The 19,116-nt window shown below is 47.2% G+C and overlaps 1 long non-coding RNA gene across 3 annotated transcripts in view; it reads right to left on the reverse strand.

The window, feature by feature from the left end:
* The window catches only part of LOC140197874 (uncharacterized), a 74,497-nt gene that overhangs the window by 45,317 nt on the left and 10,064 nt on the right, over nt 1-19,116 (reverse strand). For all 3 annotated transcript variants that reach the window (XR_011886046.1, XR_011886045.1, XR_011886044.1), the window contains exon 2: nt 18,687-18,811. This is a non-coding gene — a long non-coding RNA (uncharacterized lncRNA). The remainder of the gene's footprint in view (nt 1-18,686; nt 18,812-19,116) is intronic.

Below are 19,116 nucleotides of genomic sequence, written 5' to 3' on the forward strand. Positions count from 1 at the left end.
CCAGTCAACCTGCTGGACGGTGGTGTAATGGTATCAACACTGGAATTTGAACCAAGGGGCCTTATGTTCGAATCCAGCCAGCTCCTTTCATGCTTTCCATCGAGCTACCAACTTGACCTCATAAAAAAGAGAAATACTAAATGGCAAGGTTGCTACTGAGGCTGGCTCAGTCAGCCTAAAGCATTCTGCAATCAATCAACAATGATTTCAGTTCCAACTGTTCTTGGATAACTTTCACAATATCAGCAAAGTTGGTTTGGTTAGAGCAGTTAAGCTTTTAAGCAAACTGTATGCACTCAATAATACCAGGACTTGTGCTTCAAAATACCACTCAATTCACTCAGTATACATATTCCAGTTTTGCTGTGCAGTTGAATGCATCTGTCTTTCTGGTGTACCCAGCTAATTCTGATTTTTTCATTAATTATTTATCATCTGGCACTCACCGTTTGTGAATCTGTGAATTTTGTCCATTTTCTGCCTTTTTTTTAAAAAAAAGAGACTCAACTGTCTCTCCCCTTTTCAAAAGAAATTATATGCAGCAGTTTTCTACTTGACCATTCCTCTCCCTTTCTGAAGAAAATGAAAAACATGCTGCACGTCAGCAGACAGGTATTCATCTCAAGTTTGTCTCAAAGCTGCCTCATCACTGTTATGTTTTATATCTCCAAAAACTAATTGAAAGACACGGAGCCAGGGACACTCATGTACTCTTCAGTGAGGCGCACACTTATGACACAGTGGCGTGATGACCTATGTTCCCTCTAAGCTGTGCGCGTGTGCACGTGCACGCACGTTTTTCAACCAGCGCACAAAGGAAGTTAATGTGCGCACAGAAGGTTAGTTACCTAAAATAATGTAGCAATTAATAATTATACTTATTGAAAATAATCTTTTAGCTAAATGTTTCTGTTAACTAGTTAGTCGGTTTCTCAAATACCTCAATGCACGTCACTAATTTACGTCACCTCACCTTTCCTGTTCTGATTTGTACAGCTGCATCACGGCGGCAGCCATCTTTGGCGGACAGTGTTCATATCGTAAAGTTAACAAAGATTTGTTTCAAATCCTGTAGATAGCTCACTAAGTTTTTATTGAAAAAGATCAGTCAAATGACCCTGTGGCTAAATACTACAAGAAATTGATAAACGTTTTAAATGATGTCTTTGATGAGCTGGCTGCACTGTGCAAGATTCTGCAAAAGAGTGGCCTGACACCGATTGATTCACTTCATTTTGCGCTGGGCAAAATTAACGATAAGAAATCAGTATCTGGGAGACAATGTTACGTGGAGTGACAAAGTTAAAGTTTTGCTAAGCCAGCAATGTGAAGAAAACGTCACAGTAGATAAAAGTTCGTTGTTTACTTTTATAAATAGTCCTTGTGTTCATTTAGAAGAATGATTTCCTGAAGATGAGGTACAAGAATGGTCAGTTTTTGATTTCTCTGCAATTGCAGACTGTGACTTCATATTTGACGATGAACAAGTTAATGCCTTATGTCTAAAATATCATGCTTTTCTAGCTGAAAATACTATAATAGTTAGAGTTTAATGATTTCAAATTTTCAGTGCAAGAAAAAATTAAATCCAAACTGATTTCAAACTTTGCTCAAATGGTGGCATTTGTACTTCAAAATGAACAGTTTTGCCACCTTGCTCAGTTGATGGACATTGGGGGAACCTTTCTTGCGTCTATTGCAGACTGTGAGCAAGGTTTTAGCCTAATAAATCAACTCAAAAACAAGCTGAGAAACCGTTTAGGTGAATGTCATTTGGATATGTTAATGAGAATCAAAAGCTATCAATTGGATGGAAGTTCTATTAGTCTAGATAGAGTTTACAAAGAATGGGTAAATGCCCAAGACAGGAGAGAGAAAAAAAAACTGAGTGACTTAAATATGTATGTTATTTTGTTGTTATTCTGTGCAGTTTTGTGTCAAGTATTTTGTAAACCTACATAAACTGCACCATGTGTGCATTCAGTGCGCACATACTTTTGTCACAGGGAAAAAATTTGCATGATATCAGATTTTTGCGCACACTGACTACTAAGAATTAGAGGGAACATTGGTGATGCCGTATGCCATTCATGTACTTTTACATATAACCCACGGTGCATTATGTAAACAAAAAAACACAATCAAATGTATTTACAATATTACTGAAATAGTAAATACAGTGCAGGCAAAAGGGGTTAGTTTAGCTTATCATTTGGTGACTAGTTAGTTCAGTACAACACAGAGGGTCGAAGCGACTCTCTGTGCTGTATACAGTTCTGCTTTTTCTGTTTTGTAAAAACCAGACAGGAAGGCTAAAGGGAAGCTGTTGGGTTGAGGTCATGACTTAAGTACACAAGCATTGATGTTGGCAGTAATCTGCTGACTGAGTTCTTCAACCTAGTCTGGTAGAAGCAGACAGATCAACATCTGAGTTTCAGTGGCCATGGTGTTTGTATGTCTGTAAAATCCCAGACCATTGTCCCGGACGCCTGAAACTGAAGCGGCTCGAGTTGAATGAAGCTACGTTAAATGCTCGTGTTTAGAGATGTAACCCCTGGGTAGATACACCCCTCACTCACAGCACAGATCAAGCTCAGACTAAAAAGTGGTTTTTCACACCTCTGGGAGAGGAAATGTGAATGTGAGCTCCCTGAATGCATGAAAGTGTCATGTTTGATGGCTTTCAGAGGAAGGGAGCAAGGTTTGCTCATTCGTTATGTGCTGTGCCTTACGACGTGGGCAATCGTGGTCCTTCCATGGCCAGGCAGCATCTATAGAAAAAAGCACAGTCGATATTTTGGGGCAAGACCCTTCAGCAGGACTGGAGGAAAAAAAAAGGCTGAGAAGATTTAAAAGGGTGGGGGGGGGGGAAGAGGGAGAGATAAACACCAGATGATAAATGAGATCTGGAGGGGGTGGGATGAAGTAAAGAGCTAGGAAGTTGATTGGTGAAAGAGACAGAAGGCCATGGAAAACAGAAAAAGGTATTGGGGGCGGAAGAGAGGAGCACCAGAGGACACACAAAATGCTGGAGGAACTCAGCAGGCCAGGCAGCATCGATGAAAAAAGTACAGTCGACGTTTCTAGCCAAAACCCATTAGCAGGATACAGTTGTTGTTTCGGGCTGAAAATCTTCAATGACATTGACAACTGTATTGGTGCTGCTTCCTGCACCCGTGCTGAACTCGTCGACTTCATCCACTTTGCCTCCAACTTCCACCCTGCCCTCAAATTCACTTGGTCCATTTCCGACACCTCCTTTCCCTTTCTCAATCTCACTATTTCTATCTCCAGAGACAGTTTATCCACTGATGTCTATTAGAAACCCACAGACTCTCACAGCGACCTAGACTACACCTCTCGTCCCACCCTACTACTTGTAAAAATGCCATCCCCTTCTCTCAATTCCTCCATCTCCACCACATCTGGGGTCAGGATGAGGCTTTTCATTCTAGAATAAAGGAGATGTCCTTCTTCGAAGAAAGGGCTTCACTTCCTCCACTATCAACACTGCCCTCAACCGCATCTCTTTCATTTCTCACACATCTGCTCTTACCCCATCTTCCCGCCATCCTACCAGGGATAGGGTTCACCTACTAACCCACCAGCCTCTGCGTCCAGCACATTATTCTCCAAAACTTCCACCACCTCCAACGAGATTCCACAGCACATTACTCCCTCCCCTCCACATTCCACAGGGATCACTCCCTATGCGACTCCCTTGTCCATTCGTCCCTCCCCATTGATCTCCTTCCTGGTACTTCTCCTTGCAAGTGGAACAAGTGCTTCACCTGCCCCTACACTTCCTCCCTCACTACCATTCAGGGCCGTGAACAGTCCTTCCAGCTGAGGCGACACTTCACCTGAGAGTCTGTTGGGGTCACCTGCACTCCACCCGCCTGAAGAGGCGGGATCTCCCAGTGGCCACCCATTTTAATTACACTTCCCATTCTGATATGGCCATCCATGGCCTCCTCCACTGTTGGGATGAGGCCACACTTAGGCTGGAGGAACAACACCTTATATTCCATAAAAGTTGCTGGTGAACGCAGCAGGCCAGGCAGCATCTCTAGGAAGAGGTACAGTAAGGTATAGAGGTATAGTAAGCTCTTCCTTCAGTTAGTCCTGACGAAGGGTCTCAGCCTGAAACGTCGACTGTACCTCTTCCTAGAGATGCTGCCTGGCCTGCTGAGTTCACCAGCAACTTTTATGTGTGTTGCTTGAATTTCCAGCATCTGCAGAATTCCTGTTGTTTACCTTATATTCCATTTGGGTAGCCTCCAGCCTGATGGCATGAATGTCAATTTCTCAAACTTCCAGTAATGCCTCCCAATACCCCCCTCACTATTTTCCATCCCATTTTCCCTCCCTCTCTATTTCCTTGCCCACCCATTGCCTCCTTCTGGCTTTTAATTCCCTAGCCTTCTGTCTCTTTCACCAATCAACTTCCCAGCTCTTTACTTCATCCCTCCCCTGCTGCTTCACCTCTCACCTGACGTTTTTCTTTCCCCTCCCCCCACCTTTTAAATCAACTCCTCAGCTTTTTCTCTCCAGTCCTGCCCAAAGGTCTCAGACCGAAACGTTGAGTGTGCTTCTTTTCCATAGATGCTGCCTGGCCAGCTGAGTTCCTCCAGCATTTTGTGTGTGTGCAGCTCAGACTAAAAGTGGTTTTTCAGACCTCTGGGAAAGGAAATGTGAATTGAGTTTTCTGAATGCATGAAAGTGTCACGTTTGATCGTTTTCAGAGGAAGGGATTAAGGTTTGTTTGTTCATTATCTGCTGTGTCATATGACGTGGGCCATCATGGTCTTTCCATGACCATGATTGTCCTTGGCAAATTTTTCTACGTTGCCTCCCTCTGTCTACAAGACAGGTGACCCCAGCAATTACCAATACTCTTCAGAGATTGTCTGCCTGGTGTCAGTGGTCGTATAACCAGGACTTGTGATATACACTGGCTGCTCATACGACCATCCACCACCTGCTCCCATAGCTTCACGTGACCCTGATCGGGGTACGAAGCAGGTGCAACACCTTGCCCAGGAGTGACCTGCAGGCTAGCGGAGGGAAGGAGCACCTTACACCTCACACCTCCTTAGGTAGAGACGTATCTCCAGTAAGGTTAGCTCAATAAAATCCTCCAGATTTTGGTGGAGAGGGATTACTAGATTGGTGGATGTCACTCTTATTAACGAACAACATGCTAGAAGAACTCGTTGAGCAGCATCTGAGGGAGGCAAGAAATCTCACTGACAGCAGCCAGCATAATCAAAGCCTTCACCCACCCCAGACTTCCTCTCTTCTCCCTCCTCCCATCAGGCAGAAGATACAAAAGCCTGGAAGCACGTCCCAGCTGTCTCAAGGACAGCTTCTACCCTACTGTTATAAGAATATTGAACGGTTCCCTAATACTAATGCCACTCCACTCTTTAAGAGGGAGGGAGGAAAAAGGCAGAAAATTATAAACTAGTTAGCCTGACATCAGTAGTTGAGAAGATCATGGAGGCCATTATTCAGGATGAGGTTTCAGGATACTTGGAGGCACATGACAAAATAGGCCATAGTCAGCATGTATTCTTTAAGGGGAATCTTGCCTGACAAATCTGTTGGAAATCTTTGAAGCAGGATAGACAGAGGAGAGTCAGTAGATGTTGTTTACTTGGATTTTCAGAAGGTTTCTGGCAACGTGATGCACATGAGGCTGCTAAGATTCAAGATTCATTTATTATCAAAGAATATACAAATCATACAACCTTGCTCGCAGGTAGCCACAGAGTGAGAAACCCAAAAGAACCCATTTAAAGAAAAATAAAATCATGCAGACAACTGAAGCTGCACCCGGTGGCTAACAGTTTTCTGCAGGAGTTGCTGCTTTTCACATTACATGTCAATGATCTAGACGGCGCAATTGATGGCTTTGTGCCCAAGTTTGCGGATGATATGTAAAAAGGTGAAACATAGAAAACCTACAGCACAATACAGGCCCTTTGGCCCACAAAGCTGTGCCGAACATGTCCCTACCTATGGACTCGGACCCCAAGATCCCTCTGTCCCTCCACACTGCCAAGAGTCTTACCATTAATACGATATTCTGCCATCATACTTGACCTAGCAAGATGAACCACTTCACAGTTATCTGGGTTGAACTCCATCTGCCACTTCTCAGCCCAGTTTTGCATCCTATCAATGTCCCAATGTAACCTCTGACAGCCCCCCTGCTATCCACAATACCCCCAGCCTTTGTGTCATCAGCAAACTTACTAATCCATCCCTCCACTTCCTCATTCAAATCATTTATAAAAATCACAAAGAGTAGGGGTCCCAGAACAGATCCCTGAGGCACTCCACTGGTGACCGACCTCCATGCAGAATATGACCTGTCTGCAACCACTCTTTGCCTTCTGTGGGCAAGCCAGTTCTGGATCCACAAAGCAATGTCCCCTTGGATCCCATGCCTCCTTACTTTCTCAATAAGACTTGCATGGGGTACCTTATCAAATGCCTTGCTGAAATCCATATACACTACATCTACGGCTCTACCTTCATCAATGTGTTTAGTCACATCCTCAAAAAATTCAATCAGGCTCGTAAGGCACGACCTGCCCTTGACAAAGCCATGCTAATTATTCCTAATCATATCCCTCTCCAAATGTTCATAAATCCTGCCTCTCAGGATCTTCTCCATCAACTTACCAACCACTGAGGTAGGACTCACTGGTCTATAATTTCCAGGGCTATCTCTACTCCCTTTCTTAAATAAAGGAACAACATTTGTAACCCTCCAATCCTCCGGAACCTCTCCTGTCCCCATTGATGATGCAAAGATCATCGCCAGAGGCTCAGCAATCTCCTCCTTCGTCTCCCACAGTAGCCTGGGGTACATCTCATCCAGTCCTGGCGACTTATCCAACTTGATGCTTTCCAAAAGCTCCAGCACATCCTCTTTCTTAATATCTACATGCTCAAGCTTTTCAGTGTGCTGCAAGTCATCACTACAATCACCAAGATCCTTTTCTATAGTGAATATAGAAGTATTCATTAAGTACCTCTGCTATTTCCTCTGATTCCATACACACTTTCCCACTGTCACACTTGATAGGTCCTATTCTTTCACATCTTATCCTCTTGCTCTTCACATACTTGTAGAATGCCTTGGGGTTTTCCTTAATCCTGCCCGCCAAGGCCTTCTCATGGCCCGCTCGGGCTCTCCTAATTTGCTTCTTGAGCTCCCTCCTGTCAGCCTTATAACCTTCTAGATCTGTAACAGGGGGAGCTGTTAGGGGGAGGCAACATTGAGGAAGCAGGGAGCAAGCAGATGGACTCAGACAGGAAGATGGGTAAAGGAGTACCAGATGGAATCCAGTGTAGGGAAGTGAATGGTCATGCATTTTTGGTAGTAGGAATAAAGTCACGAACAATCTTCTAAACAGAGAACAAATCTAGAAATCAAAAGTGCAAGAGGACTTGGGAGTCCCTCTGCAGGATTTCCTGAAGGCTAACTTGCATTTGCCTTCCTTGCCACTGACTCAACCTGCAATGTTAACACTCATTTTGAGAGGACCAAAACACAAGAGCAAGAATGTAATGCTGAAGCTTTATAAGCCATTAGTCAGACTGCATTTGGGAGTAATGAGAGCAGTTTTGGGTCGATTATCTAAGAAAGAAAGAACTTCCATTGGAGAGGGTCCAGAGGACATTCACAAGAATGATCCCAGGATTGTAAGGATTAACTCATGAGAAGTGTTTGCTGGCTCTGGGCCTGTACTTGCTGGGCCAACAGCCAGGAATGAGAGGGTTATCATACGAGGAACGTTTGATAGCTCTGGGTCTATACTCACCGGAATTCAGAAGGATGAGGGAGGGATCTCATTGAAACCTTTCGAATGTTGAAAGGCCTAGACAGAGTAGATGTGGAAAGGATGTTTCCCATGGTGGGGGAGTCCAGCACAAGAGGGCACAGCCTCAGGATAGAGGGGCGCTCTTTCAAAACAGCGATGCAGAGGAATTTCTTTAGCCAAAGGGTGGTGAATTTGTGGAATTTGTTGCCACGTACAGCTGTGGAGGCCAGGTTGTTGGGTGTATTTAAGGCAGAGATTGATAGGTTCTTGATTGGAAATGGCATCAAAGGTTACGGGGAGAAGGCCGGGAACTGGGGTTGGGGAGGAGACTGAAAAAAAATCAGCCATGATTGAATGGCGGAGCAGACCCGATGGGCCAGATGGTCTAAATCTGCTCCTATGTCTTATGGTGTTTAGAAGAATAGGGGGGTGGGGAGGGAAGGCTGGATCTCATTGAAACCCAAAGATTGAAAGACCTGGAAAGAGTGGACATGGAGAGGATGTTTCTGTGAGTGCAAGCGTTCCCAACCTTTTTTTTAAATGCCATGGACCAACAAGGGGTTGTGGATCCCAGATTGGGAACCCCTGGCCTAGATAGAGTGGATGTGGAAAGGATGTTTCCTATAGTTGGGGGGAGTCTAGGACCGAAAGGCCCAGCCTCAGAACAGAAGGATGTCCCTTTAGAACAAAGTTGGAGGAATTTCTTGAGCCAGTGGGTGGTGAATTTTTGCAATTCGATGCCGTCATTGGGTGTATTCAAAGCAGAGGTTAATAGGTTCGCGATCAGTAAGGGGCCAAAGGCAGGAAATAGGGTTGAAAGGGATAATAAATCAGCCATAATGAAATGGCAGAACAGATGGGGGAGGAGGCTGAATGGCCTAGTTCTACTCCTATGTCTTTCAGTCTCATGGACTCCTGAATTCCCAACCTATCTCATTATGGCCTTGCACTTACTGCCTGCCTGCACTGCACTTTACTTTGTCTGTAACTGTTACACTTTACTCTGCATTCTGTTATTGTTTCTCCCTCGTTACTACCTCAACGTGCTGACATGATGAACTGATCTGTATGGACATCAGGCAAAACCAAAGGTTTTCACTGTGCCTCAGTAGAGCTGACAATATTAAACCAATCAGGATTACAAAGGCATTGAGGGATTGGTGAGGGAGGTCAACACTCAACCACAATGTCACTGAATGAGGCAGCAGGCACAATGGGCTGAATGGCCTGCTGCTTCTGTTCCACATGTTTTGCCCCCATTTATACTTTTTCATGTTTACTCTTTCCCTCACCCCACTATCTCACAAACCCTCTCAGGGATCAGGGCCTTGCTGTGCTCATCACAGCCCCACAATGTAACAGAACTCCTTCCCCCCACCCCCCACACCCCCGATGACTTATGCAGGCAACGTCCCTCTTTTAAAAACATATCAGACCTAATTCTTCTTTCGAGATGGGGTCTGTTACAGAAGGCACAACCATCTGACAGATCTGTTCTGAAGAGCGTGGGAAGTGGCGGGGCACTGGTGGTTGTTCTCAGAGTTTGGAGAGTCTACTCTTGTCATTTTTGGCTTGGGTCCATATCTCACCCACTGACTACTCTACCATCCCTCTTCCTCTCCTCACCATCTCCCGTTCCGTTCTTTGCTCTGTTTTTCCTCTCTCCCCCAACTTTTCACTTTCTCTCCCATCTCTCCTGCTCTCTTTCCCTCTCTGTCTCTCGCCCACCCCCTTTTTTCTCTATCTCTCTTCCTGCAACAGCAAGCTTAAGGCACATACAAAGTGTCAGGCCTGAGAGACCTTCTGCTGCAGACTGTTGGAATTTGCAATAAACAGGTCATCAGGTAGATAGGATTAGCCCCTTTCCCATGGAGTTGCATGCCTCCTCACTACACCCCAGCCCACAACATAACAGCACTCCCTCCTCCCGCACCGCGTAGGGCTCCGACTCGCACCCCCTCCAACAGCACAGTGTTCCCTCCACCTCACAGCGCTCCCACCGTGTAGAGCTCCACTCGCACCCCCTCCAACAGCACACTGTTGTCCCTCCACCTCACAGCGCTCCCACCGCGTAGGGCTCCACTCGCACCCCCTCCAACAGCACACTGTTGTCCCTCCACCTCACAGCGCTCCCACCGCGTAGGGCTCCGACTCGCACCCCCTCCAACAGCACAGTGTTCCCTCCACCTCACAGCGCTCCCACCGTGTAGAGCTCCACTCGCACCCCCTCCAACAGCACACTGTTGTCCCTCCACCTCACAGCGCTCCCACCGCGTAGGGCTCCACTCGCACCCCCTCCAACAGCACACTGTTGTCCCTGCACCTCACAGCGCTCCCACCGCGTAGGGCTCCACTCGCACCCCCTCCAACAGCACAGTGTTCCCTCCACCTCACAGCGCTCCCACCGCGTAGGGCTCCACTCGCACCCCCTCCAACAGCACAGTGTTCCCTCCACCTCACAGCGCTCCCACCGCGTAGGGCTCCACTCGCACCCCCTCCAACAGCACAGTGTTCCCTCCACCTCACAGCGCTCCCTCCTCCCCCACTGCGCAGGGCTGCTCCTTACTGACCACCCCATGCTGCCCAGCGCTCCCTCCTCACCGCACTCCCCTGCAGCGCATCGCTACCTCCTCACCTCAGCAAAGAATTCCCTCTTCACTGCCCCTCCTGCGGTGCCCCCCTACGCCCCTCCCATGGTGCGGTGGCCACTTCCGCAGTGCAGCCCTTGCTATCCCCCCTGGGCTCTCACTGTTCAACAGCCCGAACCCTCTCTGGGCCCAGATGAAGCTGGAAGCACTTCAGCATAATCTGTTGGAATCTGTACAAAATGCATAATTGACTCAGATAACAAATTACTTGCTATAATCTTTTTGGAATTTCCAAATGAGTAATTGTTCTGAACAATAATACAAAACTTCAGAGAGGAACAGCAAGCTGATGTCATCTAACATCCGAGCAAATTTCAAACACAGGAAAAAGTCATCTGCTATTTTGGAACTGGGCATCTTTACTTTCACTTTGTTTCAGGGATTCTTGGCAAAGGCCAGCATTTATTGCCCAACCCTCCCTGACCCTCGTGGAAATGGGGCAAGTCTCTTCTCCCTGACCTGCTACCAATCTTCAGGGGGGGGGGGGAGTGTGGAGGGCGAGCTGCAGGCAGGCCTCTCTGTGGGAGGGCATGTTGCTCTGAAAGAGGAGGGCAAGTGGATGGAGGTGGAGGAGAAGATGGCAGCGTGCTCGGCCTCTCCGGTGGTGATGTCTGTTATCTGTCAAGTAGGGGACCGTGCACAATTCTGATTTGACGGAGACGGACGTGAGAGTACAGAGGAACATCTGGAAAACTTCTGAAATGCCCGCTGCACTGCCGCTGCTACTATAGTAACCGGAATCTCCGGAGCAGAAGGCCACGAATCCTTGGCTTTGCTTGTTTCAGCGGCCGGGGCTAGGTTGAACACGCTCAGCAGGCTGTATTGGAGGGGCTGGTCAGAGGTTCGAAGTTTTCAGACGGACGGACTCAGTGTCGGCTGTGGTCGGCTGCTTCCAAGGCATCGGCAAGTTGACGGTGCCTGGAGGTTTATGGCAGGGAGTTTCTCCCTTTTGCCACCTGCTATCGGAGACTCGGGAATCAATCGACTCAGGGACTTTGAGACTATTTTTACCGTGCCCATGGTTTGTTCTTCATCAAATTATGATATTGCTTTGCACTGCTGTAACTATATGTTATAATTATGTGGTTCTGTCAGTGTTAGTCTTTGGTCTGTCCTGTTTTCTGTGATATCACTCTGGAGAAACATTGTATCATTTCTTAATGCATGTATGCATTTCTAAATGACAATAAAAGAGGACTGAGTATTCTCATAATCTAATCTAAGAATCTAATCTAAAAACTACCACCAGGAAGGAGGTACAGAAGCCTGAAGTCGCACACCACCAGGTTCAGGGACTGCTACATCCCTTCAACCATTCAGTCCCTGAACAAGCCTTAATCTCGACCTCAGTATTGGAACACCATTACTGATTTGGTCACTTTGCAAAAGACTTCTATTTCAATTGTATTTTTGTAGAAAATAGTAAATAATATTTATGTTTTCCTTGTGAATGCTGCTCATCTGATGCTCTCTGCCTACAATGCTGCTTCAATGCACCCATGCATACATGCACTTGCTCACTTGACAATAACCTTTGACTTTCACCATGTCAAAGATGGGTGAAGGACCAAGGAAATCATTGTGGACTTCAGGAAGGTGCAGGTGAAACACGTCCCTCTGCGGATACGTGGCTCCTCCATAGAGAGAGAATTTAAGTACACAAAGTTCCTGGGAGCTCATGTCACAGATGATCTCACCTGGGCCTCAGTATCACCTCTCTGAGCAAGGTGGCACAGCGGAGCTTCCATTTCCTGAGGAGATTGAGGGCAAGCAAGGCTCCCTCCCCCCCCCCACCTCCTTCTCAACTGCGTTTTACAGGAGCACCATTGGGCGCGTCCTGACAAGCTGCATCCCCGTCTGGTACGGGAGCAGCCGAGCGTCGGACTGGAAGTCCCTACACAGGACTGTGAGAATGACCAGGAGGACCATAGGTATCTCCCTACCATCCACTGGGGACATTTATCAGGAGCGCTGCGAACACAGCGCCCTCAGTATTATCAAGGATCCCATCCATCCAGTACCCTCTTTGACTTTCTGCTATCAGACAAGAGACTGTGACGCACAGTGACAAAAATGGTCAGGATGAGAACAACACACAAAATGCTGGAGGAACTCAGCAGGTCAGGCAGCAGCTATGGGAAAGAGTACAGTCGACGTTTCAGACCAAAACCCTTCAGCAGGACAGGAAGAAAAGCTGTGGAGTAGATTTAACAGGGGAGGGGAGGAGAGAGAAACACTGGGTGAAACCTGGAGGGGGAGGGATGAAGTAAAGAGCTGGGAAGTTGATTGGTGAAAGAGACAGAAGGCCATGGAAGAAAGAAAAGGTGGGGGGGAGGGGGACCAGAGGGAAGCGATGGGCGGGCAAGGAGACAAGGTGAGATGGGGAAAGAGGGGATAAGAAATGGTGAAGGGGGTGGGGAGGCATTACCAGAAGTTCGAGAAACCGATATCCATGCCATCAGGTTGGAGGCCACCCAAATGGAATACAAGGTGTTGTTCTTCCAAACCAAGTGTGGACTTATCACAACAGTGGAGGAGGCCATGGATGGACATATCGGAACTGGAATGGGAAGTGGAATTAAAATGGGTGGCCACTGGGAAATCCTACTTTCTCTGACAGGCGAAGTGCAGGTGCTCAGCGAAGCTGTCTCCCAACCTACGATGGGTCTCACCGAGGCACAAAAAGGCCACACCAGGAGCACCGGATACAGTACACAACTCCACCAAACTCACAGGTGAAGTGTTGCCTCACCTGGAAGGACTGTTCGGGGCCCTGAATGGTAGTGAGGGAGGAGGTGTAGGGGCAGGTGTAGCACTTGTTCCATCTGCAAGGGTAAGTGCCAGGGGAGAGTCACGTAAGTAGCGTGGGGGGGGAGGGGAGGGAAATGTGATTGGTGTTGGGATCCCATTGCAGATGGCAGAAGTTTTGGAGGATTATGTGCTGGACACAGAGGGGGGTGGGTAGTAAGTGAGGACAGGAAGAACCCTATCCCTGGTAGGGTGGTGGGAGGATGGGGTGAGAGCAAATATGTGTGAAATGGAAAATACACGGTCGAGGGCAGCATTGACAGTGGAGGGGAAGCCCCTTTCTTTGAAAAAGGAGGGCATCTCCTTAGTTCTAGAATGTAAAGCCTCATCCTGACCCCAGATGTGGCAGAGACAGAGAGGTTGAGAGAAGGGGATGGCGTTCTTACAAGTAACAGGGTGGGAAGAAGTATAGTCCAGATAGCTGTGAGAGTCCGTGGATTTATAATAGACAGTGGATAAGTCGTCTCCAGAGATAGACACAGTGAAATCAAGAAAGGGGATGGAGGTGTCGGAAATGGACCAGATAAATTTGAGGGCAGGGTGGAAGTTGGAGGTAAAGTTGATGAGCTCAACATGGGTGCAGGGAGCAACACCAATATAGTTGTTGATGTAGCATAGGAAAAGTGAGGGACAGTCACCAATGTAGGTTTGGAACATAGACTGTTCCACGTCGCCGAGAAACAGGCAGGCATAGCTGGGACCCATGCAAGTGCCCATAGCTACCCCTTTTGTGGAAGGAGCACAAAAGGAGGACAAGAAGTGGGAGGAGACAAAGGAGAAATTATTAAAAGTGAGGACAGGTTCCGCCAGATGGAGGAGAGTGGCGGTAGAGGGGAACAGGGTTGGGTCTGGTGTCCAGAAAAAGACAACTTTGAGGCCTTCCTGTTGGGGGATGGAGATGTATAAGGGCTGAACATCCATAGTAAATATAAGATGATGGAGGCCAGGAAACCTGAAATCATTGAAAAGATCAAGAGCGTGTGACGTGTCACAGCTGTAGGTAGGAAGGGACTGAACCGGTGGGGAGGGGAGGGGGGATAAAACTGAGTCGAGGTATGCAGATACGAGTTTACTGGGGCAGGAACAAGCTGAAACAATGGGTCTACCTGGACAAGCAGGTTCGTGGATGCGGGAACTATGAGGCTGGTGGCAGTGGATGGGAGATCCCCAGAGTTAATAAGGTTGGTGAAGGTGTGGGAGACAATGGCCTTGTGCTCCTGTTTGAGGGGTAAGTAAAAGGAAGTGTCAGGCAGTTGTGACTGGGCCTCAGCAAGGTAGAGGTCAGTATGCTAGACAACTATAGTACTCCCCTTATCTGCAGGTTTGATGATTAGATTAGATTATGAGGACACGCAGTCCTCTTTTATTGTCATTTAGTAATGCATACATTAAGAAATGATACAATTTGTTCCTCCAGAATGATATCACAGAAACACAAAATAAAACAAGACTTAAAAAACTGACAAAAACCACATAATTATAACATATAGTTACAACAGTGCAAACCAATACCGTAATTTGATGAAGAACAGACCACGGGCACGGTAAAAAAAAGTCTCAAAGTCTCTCGCAAGTCCCATAATCTCACGCAGACGGTTGAAGGGAGAAACTCTCCCTGCCATGAGCTTCCAGCGCCACAAACTTGCCGATGCAGCATCCTGAAAGCACCTGACCACAGTCTGACTCTGAGTCCATCCGAAAACTTCGAGCCTCCGATCAGCTCTCCGACATCAAGCACCATCTCTGCCAAGCGCTTCAACCCCGGCCCCAGCAACAGGCAATAGGCAAAGCCAAGGATTCAGGGCCTTCCCCTCCAGAGATTCTCGATCGCACAGTAGCAGCAGCAGCGAAGCAGGCATTTCAGAAGTTTCTCCAGATGTTCCTCCGTGCTTCTCACAGCTGTCTCCATCAAGTCAGGATTGTGCACGGCCCCAATTTAACGAATACGATATCATTCGGGGCGGCCGCACGCGTTGCATCGCGCCGCCATCTTCTCCTCCCCACCTTTGAGGTTAGGATTGGTGTGGAGTGAAGAGCAGAGCATTTGGAAGGAGTGAGGAGTGTTGAAGTCTAAACAGTTGATGTCCCGTCGGCAGTTGGCAATGAAAAGGTCCAGAGCAGGGTGGAGTGCCCAGGAAGAGGAGGGTTGAAGATGGGAGAGGGGGTCATTGGTGCGGGGTGGGTTGTGGTCAGGATGAAAAACAGCTTCTTCTCCACGACCATTAGGCTTCTGAACTTGCTGTTTTGCATTCGAAATGTCACTGGTTAATCTGCTCCATACTCCATACCTTATGATATTTAATTTATACACTTTAGTTTGTTATTTATGTGTGATTCATCTGTAGATTTTATCCTTACTTTCATAAGTTATGTGTACTGCCGTGCTTTATACCCTGGTTCACAGAAACATTGTCTCGTTTCCATATACATTATATGGTTATATACATTATATAGTTAAATGACAATAAACTTGACGGTTAGATTCCCCCTTGGATGATAACACTGCCTGGAACAAACAGTATAGTACACAGAGTATTGCAGCACAGTACAGACCTTTCGGCTCACGGTGTTGTGCCGACATTTCAACCTACTCTACGACCAATCTAACCCTCCCCTCGTACGCAACCCTCCATTTTTTTTGTTTTGCATGTTCCAATCTAACAGATTGGATGGTCGTACGAGCAGCCAGTGCAGATCACAAGTCCTGGTTACATGACCACTGACGCCAGGCAGACAACCTCTATAGAGTATTGATAATGGGTGGGGTCACCCATCTTGTAAAGACACTGCCCAGAAGGCGGCGATGGCAAACCACTCCTGTAGAAAAATTTGCCAAGAACGATCATGGTCATGGAAAGGCCATGATCGCCCATGTCATACAACACGGCGCATAGTGATTATGATGTGCCTATCTAAAAGTTTCTAAAGTGCCCCTAATTGTATCTGCCTGTACCACTACCCCCCGGCAGGGCATTCTACACACCCACCTCTCTGTGTAAAAAAAAAGCTTACCCCTGACATTCCCCTCTATACTTCCCTCTAACTACTTTAAGATTATGCCCCCTTGTATTAGCTATTTCCTCCCTGGGGGAAAAAAATTGTTGGCTGTCCTCTTATAATCTTGTACACTTCTATCATGACCCCTCTTCCTCCTTCAGTCAGCCCTAGCTCACTCAACCGATTTTCATAAGACATGCTCTCCAATCCAGACATGTCCTCTGCACCCAGGCAGGTCTGAAGCTTCTACCATGGTCGTATCATTGAGGCGACCAGATCCGGACACAATCTTCCAAGTGTGGTGTGAGCAAAGGTCTAACTATCCTGTGTCAACGTCACTTGCCAGCCAGTGCCAGTGCACGTATCCAGGTCTCGCTATGTGCAGGCGTGGGCTGCCTCACTCCGAACACCGTACAAGCTTCAGCTAACATGTTCCACATCTGACCTTTAAATAAAAGGAAGTTAATTGATGAAGTAGCTGAAGACAGAACCGGTGGTCATAAAGTTTTGCCTTGAGACAGACACTTGTCACGAAGTGTCCTTCCTCTAAATAACTCTGTGATTGACTAAACCTTCCCACAAAGGCACATGGTAAAAATGCTCCTCCGTGTTCTATTAACAATGTGTATGCTTTATCAGAATACAGAAGAGCAGTCATTTGTCCATCATGTCTGTCAAGAAACCCGTGCAGGAGAGTTTAAAAGGGGAAAAGCCATTCCACTCTTGAGCTCGGAAGTCCAGGTCCAACGGTATGGACAGCGTCACAACTGGGGTCTTCCTTGTTTGCAGGGAATGACCACGTGCCTCCTCATGCCCTTCGCTCTCCACGGAGTATTGTAGTACCGACTTCCTGCCCATTAGATCTCACTGTAGATCTCATCCGCCCAGTCCGCTGGAGCTGAGTTCCCATGCTCGGACAGGCATGTCCCCTTTCTCACCGGGGTCTGAGGCCCACCAGCTACCCTCACCTAGTTTGGCCCACCTGTCGAAGCGATGTACCGGGGTGTGACCGCTGTCACGTACAGACAGTCACTTGGAGCCACAGGTTAGAGCCGAGTGGGGGACCGTAGGTGAGTAAGCTGCCCGGGAATTGACACGACAGGCCCCTTCACCAGAGGTACTACCCCTACCCCTCCCTGGACACCCCACACAGACGGTACTGCACAGGAAAAGCCCTATGGCCCACAATGTATGTGCTGAACATGAGCCCAATTTAAACAAATTCCATTTGTCTTAATGAGGACCATATCTATCAACTCCCACAAAGTGCTGGAGGAACTCAGCAGGTCAGGGAGCATCTGTACAGTGGTTTTGGGCCAAGACCCTTCCTGAGGAATCATCAGTTCCAACACAATGCAAGACAAGCTTTTCACTGCCATCTCGGTACACGTGTCAGTAAAAAAAAACAACTACCAATTCCCATACATCCGAATGCTCCGGCTTCCTCTCACATCCCAATCCAAGTCCTGTTATTCCACAGGGGTTTTGAAGAGGACATTTAAAACGAGAACTAGAATGTTAATGACTGGGCCTTTCCATGGGCCGTTGACTCAGGACGCCGGTGAAATCTCCCTCCAAACATCCGAACATCAGAGAAAGTCATTAAGAATTGGAATAATCGACAGCTTGTTCTAGGGAAAGCGGGAAGATCCCGGTCAGACAGCGGGAAAGCGGGAAGATCCCGGTCAGACAGCGGGAAAGCGGGAAGATCCCGGTCAGACAGCGGGAAAGCACACGGGATTTTTCAAAACCAGATGATCTCTCGAGACCGACGGGAGAAAATGGAGCGGGGGTGGGGGCGTTACGGTATAATGTCAAGCAGGCGGCCATCGAGAGCGAGAACCACCCCTGGTATCGGATGTTTTGTGAACCGTGTTTAAAACCTGCAACCCTCTCACCGTAACGATTTATCTATAACTGTGAACACAGCAATACATGGGATGGATATGATTCGGGTAAATACAAAACATAAAAGTTTGAGTGTTTCTTTCAAGGGAAATTAAGACAATTAGTTTTATGACTCCCGACACATCCTTGCAAATTTACCGTTCGCCAGGAAGCAATAATTTAACTCATACCAAATATAAACTTTGATCGAAAATGGATTGACAAAATATTTTAAACTATAACACAATAATACTATATAACGTCGTTGGAGCTCATTCCCGCGCAGTAACTTCGTTTTCTCACGGTACCGACATGGTTCTGCCTGAAAGACCAGGCCAAGCAAAACCATTTCCACGCAAATTCCGAGGAAAAAGGCATCAAACTTTCCCCAGTGGTGTGCGCTAGCAGGCTAACTTTAACTTATCTGGACATGCTCCGTGAGGCGATAGTCCATATAGTTCTTGACATCTGTGTCTGCCCTTCCAAATGGGTTCTGTGAGAGCCTCACCGAGTTTTTCCACGACATTGGCAGTCCATTTTCTCGCCTCCTTCTTCCCCGAAAACCCTCCACAGCGCCGCTCTCTCTCCCATGACAGTGGCTGCCCCTTCCCGGTTTTTTCCTCCGGCGGCATCCTATTGGCCAAAGTGTTAAAAAGACAAATCCTATTGGCGAATTCAACAAGCCTAACTTAATAATGATCAGAATTTTTATTACAAATGGAATACTCTTTTGTACAATGTAATTAAAAGAACACTTTTTATATAGCTCTGCATTTTGAGGAGATCCCAAAAATTCCCAACAGCATAACTGTATTAATAAAATAAAGCATGGTCTTAAACCAGGGTATTATACAAGTGAAAGAGTCACACAACACAGGCCCTTGTTGCCCAGATCGCTCATGGCGCCTGCCAGTCTGGTCCCATTCGTCCACATTTAG

Source organism: Mobula birostris, chromosome 5, assembly GCF_030028105.1.
Source record: "Mobula birostris isolate sMobBir1 chromosome 5, sMobBir1.hap1, whole genome shotgun sequence".
NCBI classification, from domain to species: Eukaryota; Metazoa; Chordata; class Chondrichthyes; order Myliobatiformes; family Myliobatidae; genus Mobula; species Mobula birostris.